Source organism: Nipponia nippon, unplaced genomic scaffold (assembly GCF_047370975.1).
Source record: "Nipponia nippon isolate SJK-2023a ecotype South Korea unplaced genomic scaffold, ASM4737097v1 scaffold_1, whole genome shotgun sequence".
NCBI classification, from domain to species: domain Eukaryota; kingdom Metazoa; phylum Chordata; class Aves; order Pelecaniformes; family Threskiornithidae; genus Nipponia; species Nipponia nippon.
Window position 1 is genome coordinate 70838658 of NW_028262290.1, and position 20058 is coordinate 70858715.

Here is a 20058-nt window from a genome sequence, read left to right on the forward strand (position 1 = left end):
TATTAGACTGTATTTGCTGACTGAAAAAATGTTTGTGTAACCATACTTGGCTATACAAAATGGATGGTACTGAAGGACCAGATGTTGCTTTTTTTTCCCTAGCAGTTTTGCCCTGTTCTAGTTGGCCAGGGTCAAGATTTTCTGCTGTTTCTCAGGAACCACAAGACAATTTGGTATCTCTTTGTAATTCCTTGCTGTTTCTCAATCATGCTACCTCAGTTCCAGGAAGGGACGTGTTTGTGGAGCTGAATTTCTCAGCAATGTGCAGTGTAACTGTCTTTGAGCAAAAGAAGAGGAGGGGTCATTTCTTACTATTGCTGCCTTCATCAGTCTTAGAGCTGCAGTGTTGATAGTTAACCAAATTGGAAAGATGTGTCAAATCTGGAAGCTAAATTAACCTGCAAATTTTCTTCAACAATTTACACATCAAATCGCAGGTGTGATATTTTTCTTTTCAAAAGAGCAGCATACATTGTTTTGCAGTTAGCTGTCACAACTAAATGCTCAATACAGACTGAAAAGTAAAAAAAAAAAAATTGTGCTTTCTTATATATTAATTATAAATTTTTAAGAAAATGAAAGCTTTGTTGCAAACACATTTTGATCATTGAATAGAAATGTTCTTTCACATTTCCGAAATGTTTTGAGATCCCCAGAGAGAAGATAATGTGTAAGCCTTACTGTTAAAATTACCACCTCCTCATCCTTAGAGAAACAGTATGCAAAATGCTTACGATGAATTTTAATGCAGCAGAAACGCAGGCACTATTTCTCCATGACAACTTATCTTTTTTTCCCCATTTTAGAAAAGTACTTGGGCCCAGATGTTATCAGGTGAAATTCAACAGCAGATGTCCTGTCAAAGGCATGCCAAGCAAGCTGAATTTATTTTAGTGATCTGCTGGCACTCCAGTGTAAATAGCTCAGTGTTATTAACTGAATTCTCTCTGCTCACCTGAAGTGGATTTAAACTCATTTTTGTCTTGCAGAAAGAACCATACAAGAGTAATCTGATTAGTTTAGAAGCTGCTAGAATGATTAAAGAAGGATGCTTAGACTGAAGTGTGTGGCAAGGAACAACAACTAGTACCAGCAGGTTTCTTGCTTTTCCCATCAAAGGCCCAGAAGCAAACTTTACCATCCTATTTCTATGCCAGTGTCCTGCCATGTCTTTGTATGACCATCTTTTTCCGACTATTTTGCTAATGTGTTTTTTTTGGAGATGAGTTGAAACGGAGACCTGAGCTGAGAATACCAAACTCTGAAGTGGCACTTCTTCCTAACTCTACCCACAAGTACAAGTATTTCCACCAAGCCCCAACAGATCTAGGCTTCAAAACTGGGTCTTATCTTTCTTTTCTTTTTTTTCCCTCCATACAAATTATAATTCCTTATATTATATTTTAATAATCTGCACTGTCTTTCCTAATGAAAATAAAGCTCTGCAAAATATCTGCAGTTCCTCATGAAGCCCCTCTAGATCAGGAAAGGACTGTTGCTTCTGGTTAGCTGGAGAGCACATGTCAGCGACCACAAATCACAAAGATCTAAGCAGCTAAGGACTGCATGCTTCTAACATCTCCTCAGAAGTCCTGCCATCCTCAGTAACTCGCTGGTTCAAGCTCATGACTCCCATCCTACCTCGTATAACACAACCTGCATTGACACTACTGCCTGGCTCTAGGCTCCAAACTTTCCTTTGCTGTCTTCTGCAGGCCTGGTAGCCTGGTGGCATCCTGCCAACACCATCTTTGGACCAACTTGAATTTTTCTAAGTCTTCAAACCTGGACAGACATCTCTTCTCCCCGCATTACAAACCCCAAACAATGACCATTTCTCACCTTTGGCTTGCACTCTCCAGACTTGGGATGACAACACGTCCAAAGCTCAGGCTGTCCCACAGCTGGACCCCTCTGCTGCCATTTCAGCAGTGCACACTGTATTGGGAACCTTGGGGAGCAGATCAGCCTGGCTTGCCCATGGCAGGCAGCCAAGAGGAAAGGATAAGCCTGGCTGGACGTCTCCCTTCCCACACTGCCCAGAACCAGTTCCTAATCCCAGTGCTTTCCTTCTCCCTGTCACCCTGGGGCAGTGCCAGCAGTGAAGTCTCCAGCCTCAAGTTCATCTGATTTAAACACAAGACTGTCATTTCCTTTCCTGAAGTCACCTTCCCTCTTCATCACACAATTGTCAATTCCTAGATTAACTTCTTCAACAACATCCTCATTCATTACGCCAAACTGATTCATGCCCTGAACACTGCTCATCTCATGCCCGAAGGGAATGCTGCTCCTCTGGAAAAACTTCTGCAATGATGTCGTTCATGACTGTAACACAGTATGTATGTATAACAAGGCCAAATTGGAGGCACAGAAGAAACCACACATCTGGCTTTTCCTAACTTCCAAGAGCTTGCTTCTGCCGCTTTAAAGTTCTTTTCATGTTGTTTATCAGTGCAATGCTACATACTCTTTGTTAAGCACGGACGATGGGGTTAGTGGCACAGTGGAAACAGATATAGAGTCTCTGTCTTGAGGAATACCCTTTCAAGCAAAAAGTATGTGGAAAGGAAAAAGCCTGAACCCCTTTGGCCTCACAGAGCATCATGATCTTCATCTCCCACTGCCAGCAAAGTGAAACCTACAGGCATCGCAGCCCTGCCCCACTACTAGGGGACACATGGGAATTCCTTCAGATGGAAATAAAGCTAAACACCACTTAAGTCTATATTGTTACCAGTCTACAGTGTAACAGCATTTACACCACAGATATAAAATCCACAGTGTCCCACCAACACTCATTCATAAAAAAAGCCTGTTGGTTTTTTTTTTTAGCAAGTAACTTACACTTTGAGCCTCCTCAGTATGAAGGCTATGCCTTAACAATTACTTCATTAAGCTTCATTATTCTAATCAATATCACATCCACTTTTGTTCTGCGTTACAGTTAGCATCACATAATGCACAAGTCATCACACACCGTGAGTTTTTTAAATGAGAATCATATCTGTACTGCATGCAAGCGACCAACATGAAGAAAAAGCAGTGCTACCTTTGGTTCTGCCCTCTCCTTCCTTGCCAGCCAGAGTCCTCTCCCTGCTATGCTCAGTCTGTTTCCCTTTCTAAAAAGCGCAATTTTAATATGCTGAGAATTTTAGGCACTCCAACAATTTGTAGACACGTTTGAGCTTCTGAATATAAAGGGTCACTCTATGCTAAATTAAAAAGAACTGAATAATCATTTATTTTAAACAAAGACTCTTTTGTTCCCTGAAGTTGTTGCTATGCACATTGATGTGGGAATATAACTTGATCACAGGAAACAAGAAAGATTTGTAGTTTGCATTTTTGGGGCTTACAAACGCAGTCCTGTTCACAGTGGTCACAAAGACATCACTTGATTTTTCACCAGTATTAGTAATGAAACAATCTTTTCTTGCTAACATTTAGTGCTGCACAATTAATACACAACTGTAATACAACAGACCTGTCTTTATGGGTTTTGGGGCTGGAAAGCCTGTTTTTTTGCACAGTGTTTCTTAGTGTTTCAGATACTGAATGGTACCAGTGACGGGCAATGGGTGATGGCTTACAGTCAGTCCAGCTGTGCCTCTTCATAGCCAGTTCATAGAATCATAGAATCAATGTCCTGAGTTGGAAGGGACCCACAAGGATCACTGAGTCCAACTCCTGTCTCTGCATAGGACAACCCCAAAATTCACACCATACGTCTGAGGGCATTGTCCAAATGCTTCTTGAATGTTGTCAGGCTTGGCGCTGTTAGAGCTCCCGGGGGAGCCCGTTCCAGTGCTCCACCACCCTCTGAGTGAAGAAGCTTTTCCTAATGTCCAGCCTAACCCTCCCCTGGCATATCCTTCTGCCGTTCCCTCGGGTCCTGTCATTGGTTGTCAGGGAGAAGAGATCAGCGCCTTCCCCTCTTCCTTCCCTTGTGAAGAAGCTGTAGACCACGATGAGGTCAGTTCACACGGTGCAAGCCAGATCCCAGACCTGCTCATGCTGCTCCCTGCGGCCTTTGGCTTTCCATTTTGGACATGCTGTGCGGTTCTCCATAGCATAAGGCCTGAGAGAAACAATCCCCTCAGGGCAGACTTGTGGCAGGCGTGATAAAGCTCCAGGAGGCAGAGAAGACCTACCCAGACCCTGGAAGCCATCACAGTCTGCTGCCATTGTGCTGTGCAGTTGTGAGTGTGGGCAGGAGGTGAAAGGAGCTCTCTGGCCTCAGACCAGACCTGGGACAGCTCTGGGCATTTCAACACCACAGGGGGTTTTCATTTGAGGTCATGTAGGTTTAAGTGTTCACTTGCACATAGGCCCTTAGCTAAGGAAAATTAACTTACAAAGCATATTTCATTTAAGAATAAATGAAGTAGAGCCATGGATATGTGAAACAACTTTGGGAGCCAAGGCAAAAAAAAAAAACCAAACATTTCTTGCGGTTGATTGGGTCTTCAGTAAGAAGCTCAAAGCCTGGGAAAAAATACTCTCTTTGACAGCAACAAACTGCATCATCACTAACCCTAGCATCAGAGAAAATCAGGTATCGCTGCCCTTCTCCAGTCACAGCTGAATCACTCTTGGCTCTGCAAGCAGGGCAAAGATGGGAACTCAAGGCTCGAGAAGCAGGAAAACTTCCTCGATCCCCTTCCCAAAGAAAGAGCTGTACTAAGAGCCTGCTTTAAGACTGCCAGGATATGAAGGTATTGTCGTGTTCTCTGCTGGAGCATAAGCATGTATGATGTGAGGCACCAAGTGGCTTAGCAACTCAGGAACAGCAAGCAATGCAAATCATTTCTTAAAGCAGCACATAAGGAGATAGTCTTTTTGCCACTGCATGATATCAATGACAATTTGGACAGAGCACTTTTCGTTTGTCACTGATCTATAATTCGCTTGATTTTGTCATGCTGAGTTATCACATGGTCTTATGCTGAAAGCAGCGTCATTCATCAGTTACCTTCATCTGACAAGGGGAAACTGTAATATTATTGCATTTTACATGAAAGAAAATAGGCTATCAGTTAAAAAATTGGAATGGGCTGCATATCTTAAGGACTTTTCTAACAAAATGAGCTAGATGAGCTTTTCTAGAATTGCTAATACTAATTTTCACTGAGGATACGTATTTAGTGATACTCTGTATCAGGAGATATCAGTATGCACCTAATTTGTTCACAACAGTTCTGCAAAACCATTAAAACAGGCAGATCACAACGATCTTCATTGGTTCAGTGACAAAACAGCATCCATTCACTTTAACCCGAAGCACACTTCCAAGCATGTCCTGGACACGATGTTAGGTGAGCATTCACACGTGGGTTTGCTTAGGCAGTGGGATTAGTGCAGGACAAGAGAGAACACTCTTGCCTTAGCATGACGTTGTTAGCCTAGGGAGACTCTCTTTTCTTCTTATTTCCTCTGCAAAGAAAATCTAGCTGTCAAGTGTCAGTCTGAACTCAGACTAAAACGTTTATAAGATTCCAACAACGTAAAACTGCCTTGTTCATTTCCGAGCTTTACAACAACTAGAAATAATCGCAGAAAAGTAGAAGTACCTACTTATAACATATGGAAGCTTGAATTAAAATTAACACTTCATGATTTTCTGCCCCCTACCCTAATGTACGGAGACTAGAATAATGTATAAAGTCAAATTCTCAGGATATAAAAAACCCACCAACAACAGAGCTCTTGCTTGCCTGTTTTTTTGGCTCTTCGGTTTGGTTCTGCTCTGTTAAGCTAGGATGAAATCACAGCAAACACTACACTAACGCTTCTGTTAATTAACAACCTGCTTCGCAACTGCACTTTTCATTCCCACAAAAAGTGCTGCATTTTCACAAAGTATCACTTGTAGTAAGGCATTCAAACATGCTAATCGCAGCTTTGCCTCCCACGGAGATGTATGGGCTTACTCTGCATTAGTTAAAGGTTTCTGAGTTGATTTCCTTTTATTACTGTTATTATAACTATTTGAAAAAAATTAGAATTTGTTTTATTTTTGCAAACTTGCACAAATCCAGCTCAAGAACAGTTAAAATGATACTCTGATATGCTTTACGAAGATACACACAACCCAGCTAGGTTTACAAGCGGGTCACAGAAATGCAGACAGGAAGGGGCTGGGAAGAAAAATTCTTCAGACATCTGTGTTTTTTTCCACATGGGCTACTCTGCATTGGCTATGATGGGAATGGGACAGAGAAGCAACTGCAGACCGTGCAAAGCAGATGTGATTGTAAATTGCAACATATGCAAATTGTTCAGTGTAGCTTCCTATAAACATCACATATCCTTTTTTTTACGATCTTCACTTGTATTGTTATTGAGTATTTCAGGCTTTATTCCTCTACTTTATTTTTATCTGGTTGCTGGGTAGTAACAACAAAGACTGAAAAGTTTAGTCACAAGACAACAGGATCCAGCACTTGGTTATTGCAAATTCCTGTTTACTGCAAACACTGACGTGTGCGAATAAAGAATCTGGGTCAAAAAAGCACAACAGAGGATGCTACCTGTCTTTGTACTGAATAGCAGGCAGCTGGGAAATTGGCAAGTTTTAGCACAAAACCAGTAGGAATCTGTTTCAATGAGATGATTTATTTTTTTTATAAGGGCATTTTAGACGTTCAGCCAAAGTGAGAAAAGTCGTCTTCCTGTTGAATTAATGCTTCACTTTCCAATTGATCTAGGCACCTGTGGCTCCTATTTCTATGTCCATGCAGCACTGATATTTGTCTTGCTAGGCACCTCTGCACTGATTGTATTGCTAAACAAATTAGCAGGGGACTGGACCTGTGGGTCTGGGAAGAAGCACTCTTCAGAATAGTTGTCCACTGCTAGATAGGGAAAGAAAGAGAAGAGATGACTTGGAGAACACGTTATTAGGGAACTGCCTGGGAAGAGAAGCCCCAGGGATCTTGCTCTATTTTCAAAGCAGCTGCTATACTGATAACATATGATAATCCACCTGGAAGATTCTAGGGTAATGTTATAACTAGAATAAAATTGATGATGCAGTTTCTGACCATGTGTAAGTGGTGGGAGATTGCACAATATTAAGAAAAAGACAAAAACCAGGCCACTGCATGAAGAGAATGTCTGGAGTGCATCAGGAGCAAGTTAACAGAGCATGGAGAAATGAACACAATGGAGCCAGAGAGCCTCAGACCAATTTACAATGAGTCATGATTCTCCAAAATAACAAATCAACATAGACGACATATCCAGTTGTCATCCAAACAATACGGCACTTCCTGAACCAGATCTTGAAAAGAGTAATTTGTCCCTTGAAACTGAGCATTAGGATGAGCCTTTTTTCAATGAAGTGTGCAACTAATACCTTTTTAAAAAAAAAAAACAATAGTCAAACACATTTAATTATATAGATGCTACTTGTTGAAGGTGTAGCCCTATTTGAAAATGTCATGCATCAAGAGTTGAAGGCTCTTCAGAAGTCCACACACATAGAGCACATTATGCATTGTTAGTCTTCTAGTTATATTTGTATACAAATTTGGTCAAACAAAGCTAGCCGATTTCTTTTTTTAAAATCCTTTTTCTGAAAAGATATATGCAAATCACATATACAAAGCCTTTACTACCTTGACCTCACTAGATGTTGTTTTCAGTGGAACTAATAAAAGTCTAGATTAAATTAATTTAGCTTATTAGTAATACTGTGTAGGGAAGGGCAAGGCAGATTAGGCTCCAATCTACAATGCTAAAAATAGTCAGATATACTTGCTGTAGGAGTTTTAAAAATAGGACCTTATTTTAAAAAAAGAAATAATTTTTAGAAGTTCCTCTAAATCCATACTTCCTTGCAAAAGTTAAGTCCTGAAAACAAGAATTAGAAGCCCAGGACTGCTGTTGTGGAAACCACCAGGAGCTCTGCCATGACACTAAATGGCAGCCACATCAATGGCAGTGGAAATAGTAGATAAATTAATTGTCTAAGCACACCTTTACTTAAAAAAAAAACCAACCATAAGCATAAGATTAATTTGTTACAATGTAGATGTTAGGTGTTACAGAGTCAATTAGTGAAATGAAAAGTTAGGATAAATCCATCACTGCCAATTAAGACATATTAAAGATAATATTGTCTCTTTGGTGTTCTTACAAATTTAAAGGCATTTACCCTTAGGCTATTGTTATTCAACTCCTGTGTGTGAGCATTAGCTTGTGTCTTAATGATGCTCAATAATATATACAGTTTAATGGGCTGTTTTCTTAATTTAAAGGCAAACTCCCAAGCAAAGAGACTATGTCTCTACTGTTGCTTTAGGATGTATTAAAGACCTGCAGTAGCAGGACTGAGTATTTTTGCTTAAAATCGTGTGCTAACATCTTTTGTCTTGTTTTCTCTTTCAGTTCCTTCTTCAGGGAGGGGCTCTGAGCAATGCAGCATCTTGTTTTGTTAAAGTTTTATCATTTGCTTCTTTTGAACTGCACAAGCTGCTTCATCTTGAGCTTTGAGAATATTTTGAACTGGCACACTGTCTGGATCTGGGCACTTTCTCCACCTCTAAAAAAGGGGCAGTTGGTTTTGGGAACTTGCAGAAAGCCTGGATACCTGCCGGCTTCCACTCCCACACACTCCTGAAGAGGGGAAGCATTGCCCAGGTTGCCTAGTGAACAACCATGCTGTTGCACTTGAAGGCATGTGCACTGCCAAGTTAGGAGGAAGAGGGAAGGCCTGCACCCACCCTGCAGACTGAAGGCATGTCTGGTCCCTTTTCCACAAAGCGGTTGCACCGCGGGCAGTCAGCTCAGACAGGGCATGCTGATAGCCCAGCGTAAAGTGGAACCCTGACCTGCGGTTGGGTTTGATCTACTTCTGAAAGTCCCTAAAACTTCTTCGGATGACTTTGTTCATTTATTGTCCTCAAGAAACGCACTGCTATTGTTTAACCTACAGTGACAGGCAGACTGTTCCCAATGTATAATTAAATAGATAGAGGAGCAGAAAGTAAAGAACAAGAATCCATGTTTTGCCTTAGGAAACCAGAACCCGTTATCAGGACTGGCAGTGATGCAGACGGACACTTTATGGAACGGTTAAAATGTTTGAGACAAATGACAGGGCCCAGTTTTCCAAGAAGACACCCCACAAAAAGTGTCAGCTCCTTCATTGGGAACTCCTTGGTTCAGATAAAGAAAACCTTTGAACTAAGCTCTTCCCCGGTAGTCTCCAAGAAGGCTTTATATTGCACTACATTTACACAGACTGCTAGCCCTGGCTGGGCTGGGTGAAAAGTTAGGGTTAGGTAAAGGTGTCCTTTGCCTCTCTCTGTAATGAAATGAGGAGCGATACTCACCCTGCAAAGAGCAGACTTTGTCCTTTGTGGACATGGCAGAAGGGCTGTCCTAGGCATTAGCATTATAGGAAGCAGGTGAAAAAGACAGTTGTCAATCTCTCATGCCTTGCCTGTTGTATAAAATGCACTATGTTAGAACTAAATTGCACTGCTAACAAAATCATATTGTTGAACGAAGCCATTTAACATGGACAAGCATTAATGAAAATTAATTCATTTTTAAACACTGTCCATGTTAAAAATAGAAGATCATTGAACTCTTTCTTTGTTGAGGAAACACAATTAATACAAGACAGTACTCCCACTCCCATTATATGCATCACCAAGCTTACACGGGGGAAGACAACTGACGCTGTGGAGAAAAAGACATTTTTCTCTAAATGCCACCCTGCTGTCCCCTCCCATCCCCGCCCACCAGCTTTGAAGAGGGCAAGATACAGCTCTCTGTTGATTCACCGGGCACAGTTTCAGCCATCTCAATGAATGAATCTCAAGGCAGAAACAAAAGAATCATAACATTTTGTTCTACACACTGAACCTCAAAGGTCTTGATCTTGAAATGTCACTGGACAGAGATGTCCAAATAAATATGCTCCAGCCAGAATTGTAACCTTTAATAAAAAGGTATAAGTACTTTCTACGGATATACATCTTCAGCACAAATACAATGTATACATATAAAAACAAATCCAACACCACAGCTGGTCTTTAATGACACTTAATTTACATAACAAAACCAGAATTGAGTGTTTATGGAACTGGCAAAGGATTGAGAAGACTGTTTTACCTTCAAACTGCTACTAAAAAAAGCCTCCGTTTCCATAGATGCTTCCCAATGCATTACCTTTTCAGCAACGACTGCTAGGAGATCTAATCAGAGACAAGTGCTTACTGAAATACAAATCCACAGCCAGCTGCTCCTTCAGACCGCAAAATTCACCTCAGAGTAATTTCCCTTTTTGTGGAGGACAAGCAAGCTTTAAGTCCCTTATGAACTTTCAAACTAGGGTTTAAATAGGACTTAGGAGAGGTACGGTTATTGCGTTGACCACCTGCCTGAATGCTTAACTTAGGTGTGAAGTAGATCATACAGCACACGAGTCAACAAGCCTTGTGATCAATGGTGTCAAAGGCTGACAATACATCTAATAAAAACTAGCACAGGCACCTCCGTATTCATCATCCATTGCTAGGAGTGAATTATCCACCATCTATGCAAGTGCATTTGTAAGTCCTCCTTGTGCTACTCAAACATAAAATTGCACCAGGTCAGGTTGGTTTAAAAGGCTGGATTTCTTCTTGGCTGAAGTCCACATCTCTTTTCTTGCTGTACTTCAATGCCAGCTGCAAGCTTCTAGTAAAGTTTCAGTTTTCTATTTATTTATTTATTAAATTTAAGCCTCATATTAACACTGGCAAATAATCCAAGTTAGCATTCACAGAACTCAAAACTCCTTGGGACCAGTCAGTTTTATTTAGGTTTGGCACCAGTGACTCTATCCAGCCCTTCTCTTCTCCAGCAAAAAGAAAGCCCCCAACCATATTTTCACCCCATCAACCCAAGCTCAAGTTTTTAAGAGCAACGGCTCCTCAAGTGTTCTGCTACAGCCCTTACTTTCAAACTGTTGAGGTTTGCCATCGATCTCAGTGAGACTGGAAGTCCAGGACCCCCAACACCCGAGGTGCAGAAGAGGAAGCACTGAGCAAGCTGCTCTAGAAGTGCTTTCAGCAGGCTGTCATTCAGCTTTCTTCTCACCTCTTCAGTTTCAGTATCCTCATTCTGATATAAACTCCACATTATTTCTCTGCTTTCCTCTTATCCGTGTAGATCATAAAATGGCTTTTCCTTTCAACTTCTTATAAGCCGATCTGCTACACCACTGTCAGAAATTAATACCCCACACAGCAAATTGCCACAATTACATTACTAACAAGTTTTAATATTTCTATGATGAAAAAAACCACATGAGAGAAGAACCACTTTGTTAAGACAAAACTGACACTACTATTTACAGGTATGTCTGTGCAAAGGGCAATTTTCTGACACCCTATTTTATTCGGTGAGCTGAAAAGAATCTCCCTGCCCAAGATATGCGTAAGAAAATGCATGCAATAATTTAATTAGCTATTGCAATTTTGTGTAGCCCATGTAAGATTTTCTGTAGAAATCCCCCAGTTCATGGGATTTCACTGGAAGGACCCGATGAGTTCTTTTCATGCTGCACAAGAATGTTTCCACCCCACATTATCGGGGGAAAAAGTGTCCACTCCTGACAACATACTGTTGCAGCATTGTTTGCGCTTAGCATGGGAGGCACTGATGGCACAAATGTTTGGTGTAAATAACTGCATGTGGAGACAGTGGTGTGGATTCAATCTGCCATCCTGAATTCTGACTGAACACCTCTAAACCAAAACCTCTTACACAAACTTCACATCAGCTCACACGTAGTGTCTGCTACCAGGTAAGGCTATATAATTTCTATTCAGCACAATAAATGAAAATAAAATTATCACTAAGCACAGAAGTTAAAAACATCTACCTATTTAGACTACCCTGGAAATATCTTTATGCAAGTAATCATTCCACCAGGAGTGGAGAATGATGTCCATCAAATAAAGAAACTATGTAGCTGAGTAGCGGTATTCTGTCAATGAACATGGAGGTATGTACCCAATCAATGTAACATGTTGAAGAAAATGTGGTATCAGAAAGGGGCAGGATGGCCAGCTGAAGGGAAACTGGTGCAATTTCCTACTCTGCCACAGATCTACTGGGTGATCTTGGGTGACCACTGCTCAGTGTCCCCTTCTCTAAGCATGGCTAACAGTCCTGACGCTTTTCTGTCCAAGAGACTGAGAAGTCTCTGTGGAGACATACTAAGAGATGAGTTAGGGTATAGCTAGAGATGTCTCGTTAAAGGGCCAGAAGGAACTGAAATGCTCAGAAACCTCTAAGAGCCTCTCCACGACATTAAGCGATGTCTTGCTCTGCTGTATGGATAAGGCCGTTTTGCTGTGAAGCAGTTGTGTCAATACCTTTGAAATTCAGTAACAAATTCTGGTTCGATCATCTTTTCTCCTTTCCTTCCAGGGAGGTGAATTTTCAAATCAAGGATAAAACTTTGAGGTATCTTACATCCTTCCCCGCTGTCCCCCAAAGAAAGTTTAGGACTGAGTCTTAGATGGGTGGATGTTGGTTCAGCCATTGGTACATTTGTATTGAAAAACAAAGCAAAACCTACATTTATAGTTAGGAAAGTTATTCCAGGAAGCTGTGAGAAAGTAAAACAATAAGACATCATTGGGGAGCTCATTGTAGAGAAAGCACAGCAGGATGTGCAGCCACAGAAAAACAATATTCAAAAAATCTGACCTAGATAACGGTATTTCTTAGTGACTAGAATTCATTAAAAACAACAGAATAAAAATGTACTGCACAGGATTCTTTGAAGCCCGAGTGTCATATTCAGTTTAAATAACCCAACCCAACTTGGCTAAAAATAAAAGCAACTTTTATTTTTCCCCTTACCAAAAAATAACAACAAAGCAAGCTGAGAGTTCTGCTATTAAGAAGAGGCTAATAATAAGTCAGTATGAAACAGAGCTCTGACTTTGTAGGGTTTTATATGACTGAAGGCTTTCTTTGGCTATGAACAAAGCTGATAAGCATGCAGACCTGAGTGTTGGGTTCAAAGGGATTCCAAATGCAAAAGCAAAACTCAGCAGAAAGTCTCAAAGATTTCATACTATAAAACTAAAGCATTTTCATATAATTTCAGTGGAAAATCTTGATGATTAATTATGCTGTCTCATGGTAGCAGTGTGTTAGCGCTTTAGGAAATCTTCAAGCCCTTCCTACTTCCCTGCTTTTCCCTGAGTGCTACAGTGAAAATCCTTCTTAGAAAAGGAGGTTCAGTTGTGTCTCTCACAGAGAGGAAGAAGGGAGAAACAAACCCTTTCCTCCTTGAGAAAGCTTTTGAGTTGTGTTGAATACAGCCCCAGGTTACCTCTCCATTTCAAGAAGCTACTCACATGCTTCTATACTCAAAGTTAAGCATATGCTTAAGCGCTATACTAATGCCAAAGTGCCTTTCTACATCGAGCCTATATTCACCTTACAAGTAGATATGGTTTACTCTAAAAGCTTTACTGTCGTGTAAGAATGAATAAAGGGATGAGATTCACGGACTTGTCCATCTTTTCCTGTAAAAATAACATGATGCATCACAAAATATTTTCTACTGTAAATTCAAACTTTAGATCCCTGCAGAAGGTCCTCTGGACATCTCCATGTCTGAAAAAGACAATCCCCCACCCCAACAAAAAACATAATCTAATCTCTAGTTTAAAATTTGCTAAAACAGAAGAATCACAGAACTGCAACCAATATAAACACACCTTCATGCTTACCATATTCAATGAGTTTGACAGTTTCTTAAAAATTACTCCAGAAGCAGCTTTGAATTGTACAACTGCTTTATACCTACTGACTGAATGGTTAGCCATTTTTCACTTGATAGTATTTATTTTTGCCCCAAAACAGTTACAGGAGCCAAATTAAGATCTTATCTTTTACAAAACACTAAAATAATGTAGGTAGGTGAGTGTGCTCCATTCTAGTCATTATTTACTTACTACTCGTATTTGATATTCACTTCCTATCCATCAAGTCTTTTCCAAGCAAACTCATTAAAGAAGGTCAGTTAGAAGATGACTACAGCTATTAGCTAATATAGGGCTCATTCATCCCCTGAAGGCAGTAAAGTACTGGTCAACCATGTTGCAGCGAAGAAAAGGTTCATTGCAACTTCTGCAACCTGGACAGTAAGCACTCTGCAAAACAATCCCTACTGGATTTAACAGTGGTGACTGAAGAGGTTGCCGGTCCTCCCATCCTCTTCCCACACCACCCCATTGCCACAGTTAAATCTGATGAGTTACTGACTCAAAGTCCCCAGCCACCTCAGTTCACACGCTGCCTCAACGCCAAATAAAACCTGAAGGTGGATTAAACCGCCCTCAGGCTGGGAGCTGCAGTGGCTGGGGAGCATGCATACTACTTTTTGCTATTTTTACCTCAAGGATAAGGAATTTCAGCAGAAGCAGGGTAAAGTAATCGGCACTAACTTTTTAAGCTGCCTCAGCCTGAATCAATGGAGCTCTTCAATCACAGCCCATGGAGCAAAACCCAGCCCTGCTCCCCATCCACTCCATATAAGTTACCCACAAAAAGATTTGCTAAAGTATATTGCAATTGGCTTTCTTTTGTTGCCCCCATCACTGACAAATCTCTGGAATGAAACTTTTTTATAACTAATGAGCTATAAATTTCACCAAGTAGGTGAAATTTCTTCTTAGATAAGCAGTTCCACCTAGTAAGGCAACTACCTGTGTGGCTTTGGATCTTGGGCAAATTTGCAGACTTACCAGAATGAAATCTCAGCAAAACAGCCTTGTGTGTTTTAATGGATTGTACTCTTGCATTTTAGAGTTACTATTTTTAGGCCTCGCAAGCTGACATCTTATCCTTGCAGGGCCAGTAATCAGAAGTCAAACTTGGTATCTTGGAGTCAGTGCTCTTCCACCTGGGATTTTTGCAGATTGTCTCAGAAGTCCTAACACAACTGGTGCCTGTCCAAGTGTCTTTAGTGACAGTGACTGCTTGGTAGTCATCTGCAAGACGTCCCTAGCATTTTCTTTCTTACTCTCAAGAACAACACATTACTTCACTGTATTCAGACTTTAAGCCTACCTGTAATGTAGAACTGCTACAAGGTCCTCCTGCTGCTTCAAAGACCTCTGGCAGCAACCTTTTGCTAGAGGTTGATTTACTCCATTTGGTACCTAGTGTTTCTGCATCAGTTCCCATCATCTCAAAGTTCAAAACATGGTTACAGGCTGAATGGCTAACACAGGCTATGCTGCTCTCCTACTGTCAGAGCACACTCTGCCTTCATCCCTCTGCCCAAGCACTGAAAGGTAAGGTTGCCCTCAGTTTTGACCTGATCCCTTCCTTCCCGAGAAGCTTTGAAAAAAACTGTTCCAAACTATTTTGCTGTTTTACTGTTCAGTCAGAATCATGATGCTTTTTTCCTGTAACTGGATGGATGTTTCTCCTTTGGAGGACACCATTTCCATTGAATAGCACACAGTCAAATAATCCTTCCTCCCTGCCTGATGTTCCAAATGACTGATCTGGGACTCTACATTAACCTTGGCAGCTAAAATTGTCTAAACTGTTTAATGCTTAATAAGGGAGTTTCTTCTTGCATGCATGAATCTGAGGTTTCCAATTTCAGCCCCTTGAACTCCAGAAAAGGGAATGGCTTGCTGTTCCTTTTTATTTATTTACTTCATTTTACTTGAGCCCCTTCTTGTGAGGAACATTTCCGTATGAGTTCGGATCTTAAGAATTAAATTCTAGGAGAAGCTGGCAAGACCAGTAGGAGACAGACAACTGCAGTGTGCTACGACACTCAAAGTAAGTGGACTTATATTAGGTAGGGATAGTGCCACTTAAACTCTGAAACAGGAGCTCATTCTGTGGGGACGTGTATCTGATCTCTATTACACAAGGGGCAAATCAGGAGCAATTTCAGTACAATGACTGAATTTATATCAACAAGAGAGGAGGAGAAGGAGATAACTGGTTTTATAGAATGTACTCCAAAAAGTAGAAGGAACCTGTAGGTCTGTCATCCCCACCCCAAACCCAGTCTATATAGACTTGCAGGATGTAATTCAGGGAAAAAAAAGAAACTAAGACTCTCATCTGCATCTTTTGTTTTTTTCCAAGATATTGTTCTGGTCCTAACAAATACTCCATTTTCACAGTAAGGTCAGCAAACAGTTACCCAAGCATCTGCTGCATTTCCTTGAATTCTCCTTTATTTTCTCCATAGTGAAATACTGGCAAGTCCATCCTTACGGAAGGCTGCCCAAAATCTGTACTTAGGCTGTGACTAAGCATTGCTTTGGATCACTCAAGTCCTAAATTCAGTAAAACAGTTAAATTTATGCTTAGCTTTATTTCTACTGAGCTTCCTATATGCATAAGTCTTACTGAAATCAAAAGGACTTAAAACATATACTTACATTTACACAAGAGAGATGGATTTAAGCATAATGTTCAACTGCTCTATGGAGATGGGACTTAAGCAAGTCAAGGCAAGTAACAGATTAAATTTGGAAGTACTGCTCTGTGCTCCTGTGATATCACAATAATTAAGACGCCACTGCGGAAGTGGCAAATCACCCCTAACCTACTTTGCAAAGAAAAGTACTACTTATAAATTAATGCAATTAAGGTATTTTAGACATATCATTGGTTGTATCATGCTCTTGCCCCTCTCTTTTGGGATTATTTTACTATCTGTCTGCTTTACTTCACCAGGAATAGGAGATTCCAAATTTCCACATGAAAACTTGCTCCTGTCATTGGAAGATAACATATTTTCAAGTTCAGATAAGGTAAAATTAACGTGCCAAAATGCAGGTACCTGAGGATGAGCCCCCTCAGACTAATGTCATAAGTTATCATTATTTCAGTCCCTACTCCAGAGACATTGGAAGAGGCTGTGGCTTAAGCCATTGTCTGAAATACAATTTTGGTGACTGTAAAATCCAGTCAGATCCACAAGTACGAACCCAAATTATCTAAAATGACTGAGAGTTATGCTGTTCTCCAAAGTCTTAATATGTCTCAGAGAAGTTGATGTATGTAGAATTTACAAGCAGAAATAACTTATTTAAAAAAAAATTAATATCTGATTGCAGATGGATACAAGTAAATAACTTTTAAATTATTTTAGAAAAACTCTTTTGCATTTACCAAAGCAATGAAGTTTAAGTCCCACATCTCAGGCTTGAAAGCCCAGAAGTAGTTGTTTAGCAAGGTAGAGTGGAAAGTGGAGATCCAGTAAGCAACTGACACATTTATAACATAATCCAGTGATGATAGTCACATGATGATCTGCACGTGCATGTATGTACATATATAAATTTTTAACTGTATAGCGTACGTACTTTATAAGGGCATTAAAAACGCATACATAGATTATGTGTAACAATATTAAAATTGCACTGAGGTGTATATTAAATTAATGGAATTTCCAATTATACAAATACTAATACTTCTTCCAAAAAAGTAGAAAAAATTAATTATCTCTTCCTTTTAATCTTATAATTTAAATTAAAAAGATACTGAAATTTACATTAATCAAAACACAAGAAAGCACCAGTTTCACTGGAGATTTTATAAAAATATTATTCTCTGCTTTGCTTGTGGTTGTGCTCCTCAGACTTATTACTGCAATTCTCTTGCAGTTCGGTTAAATGTCAATGCTCCAATTACTTTAATAGTCAAACTGTGCGCTATTTTCACCACAGTCATTCGGGCTTGTCATGTTTGACAAATCCAGTAATTGAGATGAACTCTTGGAGAATACTGACATGTAACCAGTCATTTCCTACTGCAGAACATTGACCTCTGCAGCGTAAACCACAGAGGATTTATTCAGCAGCTTGAAAAAAACAAACAGGCTTGTTAAGTTTAAGATCATCATTTCACACATCTCCACTCATTTCCTTGTTTATTCACTTTATGTTCCATCAGGGTGGGAATTAAAACATTAGGAGCATGGAAAAAGGTCTAGAGCAAATATTCTGAAAAATTATTGTAAATTAAAAATTGCCTAACAGATTACTAGAGGCTGAGTGTACTGTCAAACAGCTTCAAACCCCCCCTCAATCCACCCCTGCCCCCAAGCAGCTGCACCCCAACCCAGCTTCAGCTCATTAACAAAAGAAGGTATTATACAAATTACATGAAGTATTTATCGAACAGTGCTTGTTTCAGCCAGTCATTACAGTACGTTAACTCTTGCTGGGGCCTTTTTATTTTTACCATTCCTCCACCATGATGTCCTGCAGCCAATATGCAGGCAATGCACTGAAAGCTCAGGACTGTCCCCATTTACCTCAGATTCACTGAGCCAAGCACAAGCACAGCAAAACCTACCAAGTGTGTACTTGCAGGGCTGGCAGGTCCTTGGGTGATGCCTTTGGGACAACCATCAGTATTTGACAGGTCTGGACAGTTACAAGCCCATCACATTTGTATTGAAAAAGAAACAAATATTTTGCAATGCCAGCTTGTTACAAAGAGAAAATGCAACAAAGGTTTGGGATGAGGATGCAACCTAATTCAAATGCAATTCCGAAGCTCCCCTGTGATTTACATCAACTGGAGACCTGATGATACTTTTGTTATAGTTATGAAAGTTACTATGGACCTTTCTACCAGAATTTAGCCCTTCTTTGGATGAAGTGCTGACATTTCATATAAAGAACAACAACAACAACAAAAAAAAGAGTTGTGATCAAAAGCAAATGGTGGATAAAAATATAAAGAAGAAATAATCCACACAGACAATACCAGCTTCCAAGAAGTGACCTTTGCAGTCGCCAAAATTAAACATCCCTTTGAATGCTTCTGACTGCCTTTATCAGAGACAGGGGCTGGTCTAGGACACATGTTACCAAACTGGGCTATAAGAGACCTTGCTTCATGTCCCCTCTCTCAAAGACTTTTTACTTGATCTTGGGCAAGTGAATTCATTTATCTATTTTACAAGCTGATTGATTCCTCCTCCCTGGAGTCTTTGAGAGAAATGTGTTAACTGTTACAGGTCACTTAGATTCTGCAGGGGATAAAGACCTCTTAAGTACCAAAGACAGCCTTTCCATATAATTTTTTAACATGTACTAATTCACAACCAAGTGTATGGCAACCACCAAGGCTGAAAGGGCAACAGGAATCATCTGAGAAGGTAGAACTAAGAGCAAAAGACTTTTGTAGGAAATGAAGAACTAGAAATTACTTGTGCAAAATTCCATTTCTGGGAGAAAGAAACAGTTCAAATAACCAATAGAAGGGGAAAGTTAATAACTAAACAGCTGCACTCTGATTAAATTACTATACATTTATTTTCATACTGTTTTCTTCCAGTATTACTTTTTCAATTAGGCAAGCATTGCCCCCATGAGACATAGAGACCATAAACCTATGAGGCTACTTAGAGCACCTGGTAGTGCACAAAGCCTAAGAGCTGGTGGGTGAGAACAACGCCCTCTCTCGCTGCTGAGGTCACTTAACCCTTATCAAGGAGGAAGGCAGTAACTGTCCCTTCAGCTGGAGGCTCCAGATTCCAGCCTTTAACATGGGAATGCACAGGTTCTTCACGAAAGACAGTGGTTAGTTACTCATACATCATGCATTCAAACAGAAATTAGCCTGTGATACAGCATGCAGCTGACTGTAGCAATTCATTGCATTTGCCTTGAGGAGTCTGACTTAAAGAGGAATAAAGGACTGACTCTAAATCACAGTCCTTTTCAAGGTCTCACAATCCTTAGTATGTCCACTGGTCACGTACACTGTGTGTCCATTTTTACCAAGTAGTGCATTTGTGAGATCATGAATTAACTTTCTGCCTCTTCACATGACACAAAGCCAGCTGAGTCTTGTGATGAGGAACAACCAGTACCAAGAAGGTCATAGGGGAGACCAGGCACTCTCCCGAGGTACTGAATAGCAGTGTTCCCTGAGGGCAACATGGTCTCTTGCACCATCTGCATGCCACTGCACCTGCTGAAGGAGTTTCCATAAGTGTCAAAGCACTACACAGTCCTAATCCACAAAGCATCTGTAGGC

General features: G+C 40.4%; 1 protein-coding gene across 14 annotated transcripts in view; it reads right to left on the bottom strand.

Moving 5' to 3' along the window:
- The window catches only part of LOC104013413 (poly(rC)-binding protein 3), a 545963-nt gene that overhangs the window by 88435 nt on the left and 437470 nt on the right, over nucleotides 1–20058 (bottom strand). For 2 of the 14 annotated variants that reach the window (XM_087759302.1, XM_087759286.1), the window contains exon 2: nucleotides 9342–9451. The exons of the other annotated variants lie outside the window; for them this stretch is intronic. The gene's annotated coding sequence lies outside the window, so the exon portion shown is untranslated. The remainder of the gene's footprint in view (nucleotides 1–9341; nucleotides 9452–20058) is intronic. 14 annotated transcript variants of the gene reach the window in all.